This window comes from Oryctolagus cuniculus, chromosome 21 (genome assembly GCF_051225735.1).
Source record: "Oryctolagus cuniculus isolate XC-2025 breed Fujian yellow rabbit chromosome 21, ASM5122573v1, whole genome shotgun sequence".
Taxonomy (NCBI): Eukaryota; Metazoa; Chordata; class Mammalia; order Lagomorpha; family Leporidae; genus Oryctolagus; species Oryctolagus cuniculus.
The window spans coordinates 6,420,715-6,432,960 of record NC_142887.1 but is presented as its reverse complement, the minus strand read 5'-3'; the positions used below and the strand labels follow the sequence as shown (position 1 = coordinate 6,432,960).

At 57.8% G+C, this 12,246-nt stretch overlaps 1 long non-coding RNA gene across 1 annotated transcript; it reads left to right on the top strand.

The window, feature by feature from the left end:
* The first annotated feature begins 5,489 nt into the window (after positions 1 to 5,489).
* Positions 5,490 to 9,196, top strand: LOC149119815 (uncharacterized). Its single transcript, XR_016227495.1, has 3 exons — positions 5,490 to 5,634; positions 6,515 to 6,923; positions 7,986 to 9,196. It is a non-coding gene; the product is annotated as an uncharacterized LOC149119815 (long non-coding RNA).
* The last annotated feature ends 3,050 nt before the right edge of the window (positions 9,197 to 12,246 follow it).

The following is a 12,246-nucleotide window of genomic DNA, read 5'->3' as shown; positions in this document are numbered from 1 at the left end:
GGGCCATCCAGGCTGGAGGACGAGGGGCAGGGAGGAGGCGCACAGCTGGTCCTTCCAGCTGGAGGACGAGGGGCAGGGAGCAGGCACACGGGCTGGGCCATCCAGGCTGGAGGACGAGGGGCAGGGGGGAGGCGCACGGGCTGGGCCATCCAGCTGGAGGACGAGGGGCAGGGGGTAGGCACACGGGCTAGTCCTCCAGGCTGGAGGACGAGGGGCATGGGGGAGGCGCACGGGCTGGGCCATCCAGGCTGGAGGACGAGGGGCAGGGGGGAGGCGCATGGGTTGGGCCATCCAGGCTGGAGGATGAGGGGCAGGGAGGAGGTGCACGGCTGGGCCATCCAGGCTGGAGGACGAGGGGCAGGGGGGAGGCGCACGGGCTGGGCCATCCAGGCTGGAGGACGAGGGGCAGGGGGGAGGCGCATGGGTTGGGCCATCCAGGCTGGAGGATGAGGGGCAGGGAGGAGGTGCTCGGCTGGGCCATCCAGGCTGGAGGACGAGGGGCAGGGGGGAGGTGCACGGCTGGTCCTTTCAGCTGGAGGACGAGGGGCAGGGGGGAGGCACACGGCTGGGCCATCCAGGCTGGAGGTCGAGGGGCAGGGAGGAGGCACACGGCTGGGCCATCCAGGCTGGAGGACGAGGGGCAGGGGGGAGGCGCATGGGCTGGGCCATCCAGGCTGGAGGACGAGGGGCAGGGAGGAGGCACACAGCTGGGCCATCCAGGCTGGAGGACGAGGGGCAGGGAGGAGGTGCACGGGCTGGGCCATCCAGCTGGAGGACGAGGGGCAGGGGGTAGGCACACGGGCTAGTCCTCCAGGCTGGAGGACGAGGGGCATGGGGGAGGTGCACGGGCTGGGCCATCCAGGCTGGAGGACGAGGGGCAGGGAGGAGGCACACGGGCTGGGCCATCCAGGCTGGAGGACGAGGGGCAGGGAGGAGGCACACGGGCTGGGCCATCCAGGCTGGAGGACGAGGGGCAGGGAGGAGGTGCTCGGCTGGGCCATCCAGGCTGGAGGACGAGGGGCAGGGGGGAGGTGCACGGCTGGTCCTTTCAGCTGGAGGACGAGGGGCAGGGGGGAGGCACACGGCTGGTTCTCCAGGGCTGGAGGATGAGGGGCAGGGGGGAGGCGCACAGCTGGTCCTTCCAGCTGGAGGACGAGGGGCAGGGGGGAGGTGCACGGCTGGTCCTTCCGGCTGGAGGACGAGGGGCAGGGAGGAGGCGCACGGGCTGGGCCATCCAGCTGGAGGACAAAGGGCAGGGAGGAGGCGCACGGGCTGGGCCATCCAGCTGGAGGAGGAGGGGCAGGGGGGAGGCACACGGCTGGTTCTCCAGGGCTGGAGGATGAGGGGCAGGGGGGAGGCGCACGGCTGGTTCTCCAGGGCTGGAGGACGAGGGGCAGGGGGGAGGCGCACGGGCTGGGCCATCCAGCTGGAGGAGGAGGGGCAGGGGGGAGGCACACGGCTGGTTCTCCAGGGCTGGAGGATGAGGGGCAGGGGGGAGGCACACGGCTGGTTCTCCAGGGCTGGAGGACGAGGGGCAGGGGGGAGGCGCACGGCTGGTCCTTCCGGCTGGAGGACGAGGTGCTGAGATTTATGGGTTTTATTTTCGCCTCGGATGCCCCAGGCTGGGTGCCAGACAAGCTGATGACTCAGAAACACCAATGGGTGCAGACAAAAGGGTCCCGGGAAAAGCCTGCTCCCTAAAGAGCCCACGGCCAGGGAACGGAACGACCTAACAAGACTGAAAACTCGTAAATGATCCCTGTGTGCCCGGCCACATGCCACAGAAAAAGCCGCGACCCGGCTCCCTCCCCTGCCACAGCTGACAGGGAGCTGAGACTGCAACCCCCAACCAGGTGACAGGAGCCGCGCACGCAGCCCAGCGCCGGGGCAGGATCGGAGAGGGCCACGCCGCAAGTCTGCACGTTGCCAACACTCTGGGACAGGCCAGGCTCACCAGGGTCTCGCTGGAGGCCCCACAGCACTAGTGCAGCCACCAGCCCCTCCTGGAAGGGGCCTGGAAGGGGCCTGATCCCCACCTCCCTTTCCCCAGGGACCAAAAGGGACTGCACGAGGAACCTCGACCCCAATGAGGCACCACCTTGCGCACTGGTACCAGAGGAAGCCTATGGAAGGAGATTTGCATAATATCCAGTCTCACAGCACAGTGCTTCAAGTGAGCAGTAAACAGTCCCCGGTGTAGTGAGAACCGGGAACACAACAACCTCAGTGAGAACAGTCTGTTACGGCAAATCGTAGGTGACACACATTGCAAACGTTCTGGCAGGACTTTGAAATAGCTACCATAAAATGTTTCAGTAATCAAAACACACGCAAGGGGCAGACACTGTGGCACAGTGGGTTAATCCTCTGCCTTCAGCGCCAGCATCCCATGTGGCCACCGGTTCTAGTCCTGGCTACTCCACTTCCCATCCAGCTCTCTGCTCTGGCCTGGGAAAGCGGTGGAGGATGGCCCAGTGCTTGGGCTCCTGCACCCACGTGGGAGGCCTGCAGGAAGCTCTTGGCTCCCGGCATTAGCCTGGCCCAGCCCCAGCCGTTGCAGCCCTCTAGGGGGTGAACCAGCGGATGGAAGACTTCACTCTGTCTTCTTCCTCTCTCTCTCTGTAACTCCGCCTCTCAAATAAACAAATCTTAAAAAAAAAAAAAAAGTACACTCAGTTCAAAACAAATGAAATATTGAAACCTCAGAAGCAGGAACTATGAAGAACCAAATAAAACCTTCAGAGCTGAGCAATATAGTAACAGAAATAAAATCTACAGGGGCCGGCGCCGTGGCACACTTGGTTAATCCTCTGCCTGCGGCGCCAGCATCCTATATGGGCACCAGGTTCTAGTCCCGGTTGCTCCTCTTCCAGTCCAGCTCTCTGCTGTGTCCCGGGAAGGCAGTGGAGGATGGCCCAGGTGCTTGGGCCCTGCACCCGCATGGGAAGCCAGGAGGAAGCACCTGGCTCCTGGCTTCGGATCGGCATAGTTCCAGCCATTGCAGCCATTTGGGGAGCGAACAACGAAGGAAGACCTTTCTCTCTGCCTCTCTCTCACACTGTCTGTAACTCTACCTGTCAAATAAATTTTAAATAAAGAAAAAACAAATAAAAAACTTCAATGAATGGGCTCACGACAAAATGCAGGAGCAGACGAATCAGTTATCTGTGATGCAGAGTATGTTAGATGTCGTTTGGGGGCAGATACATCCCGTGCCATCATCTGACACAGTTATCAGCACTTGGCTAACTGGACCTCCCTTCTGCCCACTACTGAGCGACAGTGAATCCAGACAGCGTAGCCCGAAGACCACCGACCTCGTGTAGGGCCCTCCGGGTTCTCCCTGGCTCTGACAGAGGGGCTCCCTAGGCTTGGCACAGCACTGCTCACCAGTGAAAGGGATCGGCAGTGAAGGTTCCTCCGATACTTGCGATCGATCAATCTCCGACACTTGCGATCAATGAATCTCTCTGATACTTGCGATCAATGAATCTGATGATTCGTATTGAGTGTGAGTGTGTATTACCTAGAATCGCTCATTTCTGACCCCGTCCATTCTTTGCTTTAAGATTGACACCAAATGGTCACTCAGGCACAGATGGCGTCGTGGCCCTCAACGCCCTCTTTGCTCTGATGCGGCTGGCGGGGTCTGTGTGCCCGTCGGGCCTCCCAGCCGACAGGGAGCTCCTCTTCCGCCTCACGAACCCTCTCTCATCCTTCAGTCCTGAGACAAGGCCCTCCACCCACGGCGGACCAGTACCCTCGTTGTGGGCGCTGGCGTTTACTGGTTCCTTCCCAGGTACCGCTCACTGTGGTGTTTCGGCATGCATGTTCAGCTATCGTCTATCTCACGCTAGACACTGAGGCTGTGAGCTCCTGGGCAGAAATGTCTATTCTGTTCACCAGGGTACCCCAACAGCCGTGGCACCTAGGACATAAACAGGGAAGGATAAAAAGAAATAATTCTTGGGCCAGCGCTGCAGCTCACTAGGCGAATCCTCCGCCTGTGGCGCCGGCACACCGGGTTCTAGTCCCAGTTGGGGCACCAGATTCTGTCCCGGTTGCCCCTCTTCCTGTCCAGCTCTCTGCTGTGGCCCGGGAGTGCAGTGGAGGATGGCCCAAGTGCTTGGGCCCTGCACCCCATGGGAGACCAGGGGAAGCACCTGGCTCCTGGCTTCAGATTGGCGCAGCGTGCTGGCCGTAGTGGCCATTTGGGGAGTGAACCATTGGAAGGAAGACCTTTCTCTCTGTCCCTCTCTCTGTCTAACCCTGCTTGTCAAAAAAAAAAAAAAAAAAGAAAAGAAAGAAAGAAAGAAAGAAAAATAAACAATTTGTAGGAAGCAGCAAAGGCAAAAGTGCCGAAACAGGAAGACCTCGGGTCCAGACTACAGGGTGACAGAGGTGAAATACGAGAGGTGGAAGGCGCCAGATCTGTTCAGGAACACGGAGATCACTCTCAGCAGCTGCGATATTTTGCTAAGTAAAAGGAGCTGTCACTGGATTTGGTTGAAAGACATCTGTTTTTCAATGTCAGATGATCACACTGGCTCATGTGAAAACTGGACTGCAGGGCCAGCACTGCAGCTCACTTGGCTAATCCTCTGCCTGCGGCGCCAGCACCCTGGGTTCTAGTCTCGGTTGGGGCACCAGGTTCTAGTCCTGGTTGCTCCTCTTCCTGTCCAGCTCTCTGCTGTGGCCCAAGTACTTGGGCCCTGCACCCGCATGGGAGGCAAGGAGGAAGCACCCGGCTCCTGGCTTCGGATCGGCGCAGCGTGCCGGCCGTGGGGGCCACTAGGGGGGTGAACCAATGGAAGGAAGACCTTTCTCTCTGTCTCTCACTGTCTAACTCTGCCTGTCAAAAAAAAGAGAGATAGGAAGAAAAGAAACTGGACTGCGAGGAACACGCGTGGAGGCAGGAGCCTGACACATCTGGCCAGGTGAGGCACGGCACCTCAGGATGAATGGTTGGTGGTGGGTGGGCAGAACTGGGTGGTTCAGGTTGTACTTCTGAGACGAAGCCTGCAGGACTTGCTAGTGGTTTGCTTTTTGGCATAAGGGAAATGAAGACTCTCAGAACCTTCTGAGCAACACCTTGACAACAAAGAGGTTGACTGATTTACTAATAAAATGCAAGAAGAGAGCGCTGATGAGACTAACATGATTGCATCCCACTGTTGGAGAGCTACACATACTGGGACGTTTGACCAACAATTCCCTACGTAGGACCACAGGCAATAAGGAGAAGCTAATCCTTCAAGAAAGAACTGGAGTGGTGTTGCAGTTGATTTCTTCTGAGAGGAGGAGCATGGTGGGGGCAAGAGGCATGGAGTCAACACACAGACCCCAGGAGTTGGGTGAAAGCAGGCCTGAGGCGAGCAGCCTGCAGACTCGTTTATTTCAGTTGGTACAGCTGCTTATATAGTCAAGGCAGCCAATCCCGGTCAAGGGGCAGTCTATGTCCTAACCAATCACAGCCTGTTGCCAGGCAGTTTCTGTTGCCAGCAGCCATCTTGGCATGGCCTTCTCATTCCACCAGAGTGGTACTACCAAGAGAAACAGCAAGCATTCTGGGTGGCAAAAATGGGCTGTCCACACAACCCAGGAGACACGTGTACGTGGCCAGCATATAACGACGTGAGTGTCCCAAGGAGGTCCGTTATAGGCGCCATCAGCTGCTCATCGCTACACCAATCCCTCAACGCGGCTACTTAGGGAGGAAGGGGGGGTGGAGGTTCTCAGTGCAAGGCCGGTGTCCTCACTGCTCCGACACCTGAGGAACAGTGGGAGTAGGCAATGGTGGGGCAGGGTAGGAGGAACAGGAAACAGGGCGGGGCTGAACATGGCTTCCAAAATCAACACTCTCTCGAGAACTACCTTCCAAGCGTGAGGCCCCAGTGACCTCGTGACCTCCCAGACAATGCTCCACCCTAGTTAGTTGACCATTACTATTCACCCATTAACTACGCATGCACGTGAGACTTTGGTGACCGAGCCTTCAATGCGTGGCCTTGGGAGCAAGGGCACCCAGACTTGTGCAGCCGTAACATCGGGTGAGGGCTCTCAGGGGAGGGAAACGTCATCAAGACAGGGTTGCCTGACTTCCCGGGAGGATGACACGCTGGTGGCAACTGTGTGGACTTGGCTTGTTGCTGTCCTTCCACCAGGCTGTCAGAGGGAGCCCAGGATGGAGCTGGAGACAAGGCCACAGTGAAGACAGGGGCAGAGGGGAAGAGCTGAATGCCCCCGGCACACGTCTTGGCTTCTGCCTTCCCGCTCCCCGTCCCAGAACAGGGCCCCTCGGTGCCTGAGGTTCCCAGAGGGCGGGCTACCCAAGAAGGCAGACTTGTCCCCTGCACATCCCTAACACCTGTTACAGTCCCCGAGCTGCATAACAGTTTCTAAAGGCTCTGAGTGAACACCCAGATCAGCAAATTGTAGACACACATGGGTCATTAACTCTCACATCACTGCTCCTCTGCTGTGTTTTTTAACTTCTCAAGCTCTTCTTTTACAGGCTCCCACCTGCACGCCCACAGAACAAAGACTCCCGTTGCTGAGTTCCTCCCAGCAATCTCCTGACAGCTCTATCAGCGCTTGGTTCAGAAAACAATTGCACACGGTTCCAGCCCCATGGAAATCCAAAGAAGTGACTTGGCAGCTTCGGGGCCTGGCTGGGCTGCTACACTCACACGGCTCCTTTGTCCCTGATGAATTAATCCCTCAATTAGCAAAAGGCACAGCTTTTCACTGGATTTACATCGATTTCCTGAGGCTTGCGGAAGACAGGCAAAGCCAAAAGTAGTTTTGTTCCTGCCCGCTGTGAAAGGTGAGCTGCCTCTCCACTCCATCCTCTCTCCGTGCCTGGCCAGCCTTGAACTGCAACTTGGCCTCCGCTTCTAGCATGTTCCATCATGGGTGCAGAGGTGAGGAGGGAGCCCATTCATCTCAGGTGAGCTGAAATTGAGGTCAGCACGGACACAACGTGACCAATTAGGAGACTCCAGCTGCTGAGCTGCCTGGGCGTTCCAGGGGTGGGCAGCTCCCCAGTGTGTGGGTCGCTGGGCTCCTGCCGGTCTCAGCCCGCTCCACCCGGCCAGCAAGGCTCTGCAGAGGGAGACTTTCCCTACTGCTTTCCTCACCACCATGGTCATTTTGCTCAGGGAAGTGGGTCTGCTTTTGTCATGCAAAACAGTTCTCTGCAGCCAAATCTAGCCTTGCACACTTCTCCCAGCTCAGCCAATTTAAGAAATCAAACGACAGGAACCAAAACGGGAGGGAGGAGTAGCGTGTTGCAGAGAGAACAAAACAAGCACCACTTCTCCCTCCCCCCCCCCCCAATATCCTGAAAACTGCAGAAACCTGTGAAGCGGGTGAGGCTCCGCTCTCAGTAATGTGAAACCAGACAGCACCTTGCTTTCCAGCCCATAATAGCTGAGACCCAAGGAGCCACTGCGCAGGGCTTGGCTTTAAAATGTTAACGCTGGGAGCTTTGGGAAGGAGAGCCCGGGGCCGAGCCTGAAATCACAAAGGGGCAGCAGGACCTGCTGTCCAGGACGCAGCCACTCCAGAACCCCAAGGTGGGGCTGGACCGCGAACGCCACTTGGCCAGGGAGATGGAGGCATAAACCCCCCTCGCAGACCCTCAGCCCCAGGGAAGACGGTGAAGTCCAAGGTCTTTCAAGGAAGATAAACAACTGACTGTAAACATCGATTCTAAGCTCGGGCTGGCTAATGTGCGGGCACATTCTCTGAGACCCTGTGGACTCAGAAAAGGGAGACGGGGGCACTTTTAACGCAGCCTCAGCGGACGCAATAAAGAGCTTGAATCATTAAGGATCTCCCAGGAATTCCACTTAAGAGTTGAGGACGGCCGGAACACATTCTGAACGACTTTAACCTGGCAGTGTGGGACGACTTTAACCTGACGGTGTGGGAGGAAAAATGAACTCGTCCCCTGCTTGTTTTTTCCCTTTGTGCTTTTACAGAAATCACGCTCTGAAGACAACCTCAGAACCAGGAACGGCGCCGCACATCCTCCTTGTGGGAGGGGTGGTGATCCACAGCACCAGGCACCCCTCGGCTGACGTTCTAGAGGGAACAGCACAGACGTGGCAGAAACACAAGTGCTGGCGCTGGATGGCCGGCTAGTTCTCCGACTGCACCAGGTTCCTGGTAGCTTTGGGATCCACATGGATCGAAGGCCTATACTTCTGGGGAAGAAAAGTCCTTGTCAAGGTCCCCGCAGGTGCCTAAAGGTCAACCAGTGAGGATCAGACCCGCCTCAACCTTTAACCCCCACGCCCTGAATCTATAAAAGGAGCCCTCCCAACCTCTGATGCGTGACTTCCCCGGCCCCCGCTCTGTCGCTCTGTTGGGACCGGGGAACCTCGCCCGGGAGCGGAACCCCAATAAAAGCCTGTGAATTAATTGATTCTGCCTGGGAAGATTTGTTACGTGCCGGACACCTTGCAGTTCCATTTGCTACCCCCAGTAAATTAAACACTGAATTTGTTAAAGGAAAAGAAAAGCACAATTAACTTACACGCCATTGTCATCTTTGCTAAGGCTCTTTTCAGTTCACTAGCACTGCCTACCTTCCCAACAACCCCTCTGTCTTGTCACATCAGGCACCAAGGACACATCTATGGCTTTCCGTGGAGAGGACCCACACGATAACTAGTTCACCTGTACCACCAAGGCCCAGTCCTTCCAAGTGGAGTGATTCCAAAACTCTGGTTCTTATCACACGACAGAGTTCCTGACCGCTTCGGGCAGGGCCACTTGGGACAGAACAAAGACCTTGTAAGCTCCACCACGCCTGTGTGCGGCCGTTTTTCCCTAAAGCCTCCAGCAAACACAAGCAAGAGCGGGGCCAGTGGACTCGGGAGGCCATGAGCGGGGACACTGTCGGTGAGCCGCCATGCTCATGCAGGCGCACACAGCAGCGGCGTCCCCTCCAAGTCCCTAGTGGCTATGACGCTACGGCGAGCTTTAATTACGCCTCTGCTGTCCTTGAGAAAGTAATGCAGGAATTCTCTGTTCCTCACCAGTGGGAGACGCATTCACCCAAGTGGTAGTCGTAGTTTGTTAACGTGGTCCATCCTGAAGTCGGAAACCTGCTGTGAACTCTGCCCACAGGGAAACTTGCGGACGGCCAACGCCGAATCAATTCTAACGCTGGTGGAAAGTCTTGCGATTGCCAGTTATCCGGGGCACAGCCTTCTGGGAAGGCGCGGTGGGGAGGGCGGGGGTGCTGGGTGGATTTACTTGAGCACCTCCCCTGCAGAGGAGCTGTCCAGCACAGAGGGGAGGACCACCCCGGGAGGCCACCCACGCCACTCCCAGCCATCGCCAGTGACGGCTTCCTTACCTGGAGCCTGAAAGGGCTTTTACCAGGGGCCCTGTGCTGCTCTCTGAAGGTAAGGAGAGGGGACAGGAAACCGGAGACGGGGGCTTGATGCTGTCCGAAGAATAAGGAAAATGATCCTCTCAGGAAAGCTAACAAAATACTGGAAGACAGGAGTCAGCCTCTGGGTAGTCAGAGCCCCAGGCACCCCCGGTCTCGCGCACTGAGTGCGGAAGTCATGGCTCCCACGACGGCCGCAGCGGCCCTGGCCCACGCTCCTCCGCCTGCGACCTCGCCTCTCCGACCAGGTGGACTCAGGTGGGATCTGGCCCACAGCTGAAGTGACGCTCTGTGGCCTTCCCGGCTTGGCTGCACCAACACCGATGTGTGAAATGCTCAAGCCCGGAGCCTGGGGCCACCGCACAGCGGGGAGGCCGGCGTGGGTGCCCTCTCCACAGCAAGGCTTCGGTGCTGCTGGCCCACGCGACAGACACGAGGGTGAATGGCATTTCAGGCAATTTCAGTATCCACCTGTAGTCTCCCCAGGTGAGGCCCAGACACCATAAAGCCACCAAACAACCCACGGGGCCCTGTCCCACACCAGCCAGGAGAAATTTGGAAACAACAATGCAGTGCAGAGTTTTTGCAGTGATTGCTATACATAAATAGCAGCCGGAAAGAGGAACTCAAGTCTGCCCCTAGAAGCAAACACCTGGCTCCTTTTCAAGGGGCGGTGTCTAGGTGTGACAGACAAGGGGCTCCTAGCCGGACAGAGGGGTCACAGGCAGCTGGAGGCCACCAGGCAAGCAGGACCTCCCCAGTGCCTGCTCCCTAAACCTCCTACACCTGAAGCAATGCCGGGACGGTAGGGACCCCGCCGCAGTCAGCCAAGGAGGAACCGGGGACCGGCGGGGAGGCAGCCGCGTGTGCTAGGGTATAAACGGCTCCATGAACTGCACCAGAGGGTGCCGGCCCACCAGGCCACTGGCCTTGCAAGGCTGCTAACAAAGTCGCACTCCCACTGCACTTCCTGAGCCCGGGTGCACCCTGGAGCACAGGTGAGGCTGCGTCACACAGGCTGAGGTGTCTGCAAGACGGCGAAGCCTATTCAGGTCTCAGCCCAAATTTATAACAAAACAGCAATGCTGCCAAGTGAGCGGGTCGGCTTTACGCTCAGAGACACTGTCAGCAGCCTCAAAGATGCCTGGGGGTGTTGGGAGAATCTGAATGTGGACTGGATGGTAGCAGATACTCTAGCTACTCCAGAATGAGTGATAATAACACATATTACGGTTATGCCGGCAGATATTCACCCCTGCAGGGAGGCCTGCCGGGGGATTCAGAGATTGTTTTCAAGTGGTTCAGCTCCAGTAACAAATCCGGGACTGAGAGCGAGAGGAAGCAGACACAGCACAAGCGGTGGCGAGCATGGCCTCCAGGTGGGGCTCTGCGTCTGCGGCCCAAGGGTCCTTGGTCCTTCTCCACTTCACAGAGAAACAGGAACCAGGGGGGGGGGGGGGGCTGTTACTGGCTTTCCTGACCGTGAAAAGCGCGCGGGAAAGACTGCATGACGGAGACTCGGAATCCCCGCTGCTCCAGGCCCAACCAGCTCAGCAGCTTTTGTGGAACCAAAATGAGAGGCGATTAGCCGCCCGATAACACCAGAAGTTTACCAAACAGGCGGTCAGTGCAGCAACACCGAAACAGGACCTGGCCTTTTCCTCCTCCCACAATCAGACGGCCACAAGCCCCAGCACCTGTAGGGGCTGGCAAGAGCCCCTGAGTGAGGGAGCCAGGTGGGCATCCGCGGCAAACGCCAGCTGACGGCGTCTGCACCCAGACCCTGCCCACTTAGGCTACCCAGGGACATCAGCCAACTGTCACCTGCTCACCCAAGGTTGTTTTTTTGTTTTTGACAGGCAGAGTTAGACAGTGAGAGACAGAGAGAAAGGTCTTCCTTCCGTTGGTTCACTCCCCAAATGGCCACTACAGCCGGAGCTACACCGATCCGAAGCCAGGAGCCAGGTGCTTCCTCCTGGTCTCCCACGGGGTGCAGGGCCCAAGCACTTGGGCCATCCTCCACTGCCTTCCCGGGCCACAGCAGAGAGCTGGACTGGAAGAGGAGCAACCGGGACTAGAACCTGGCACTCATATGGGATGCCAACGCCGCAGGCGGAGGATTAACCAAGTGAGCCACAGTGCCGGCCCCTCTCCCAAGTTTTTAAAAGCCAAAAATATCAGAACTTACGATTTTCAAATGCAGAAAACAAATTTTTAAAGGTCAAAACACAGTACTTTGCCACAAAATAAAAGTGTACCTGTGTCTTATTCCACGCAGGAGCTAACAGTTGGCGACTTACGCTGAATCAAGTGGTGGCTGACGGCTGAGCGCACGTGTCCCTCCCCCTGCTGTGGCTCTGGGTGCAGCCAAGAGGAGAAACACCCAAGCGGACACGCTGTTTGCACTGGGTGGTGCCTGCTCTCCCCCCACCATGAGTGAGGATCAAGGAGGCACCCCCGGATTCAGCACCCCACATGCAGGCCCAGGGCCACTCCCTCCACCCCCAGTGCCTGCTGCCTAAACCTCCAGGCTCCGCCCTCCTCCCCCGGGCATACTGAGGCCAGAATGGGGAGCTTTCCCGCACTGTGCAATTTGTTTTATTTATTTGAAAGGCAGAGTTACAGAGAGACAGGGAGAGAGAGAGATCTCTCATCGACTGCTTCACTCCCCAGATGGCCACAATGGCCAGGGCCGGGCAAGGTCGAAGCCAGGAGCTTCTTCTGGGTCTCCCACGTGGGTGCTGGGGCCCACGCACTTGGGCCATCTCCTGCTGCGTTCTCGGGCACATTAGCGGGGAGCCGGATGAGAAATGGAGCAGCTGGGGCATGAACCGGCGCCC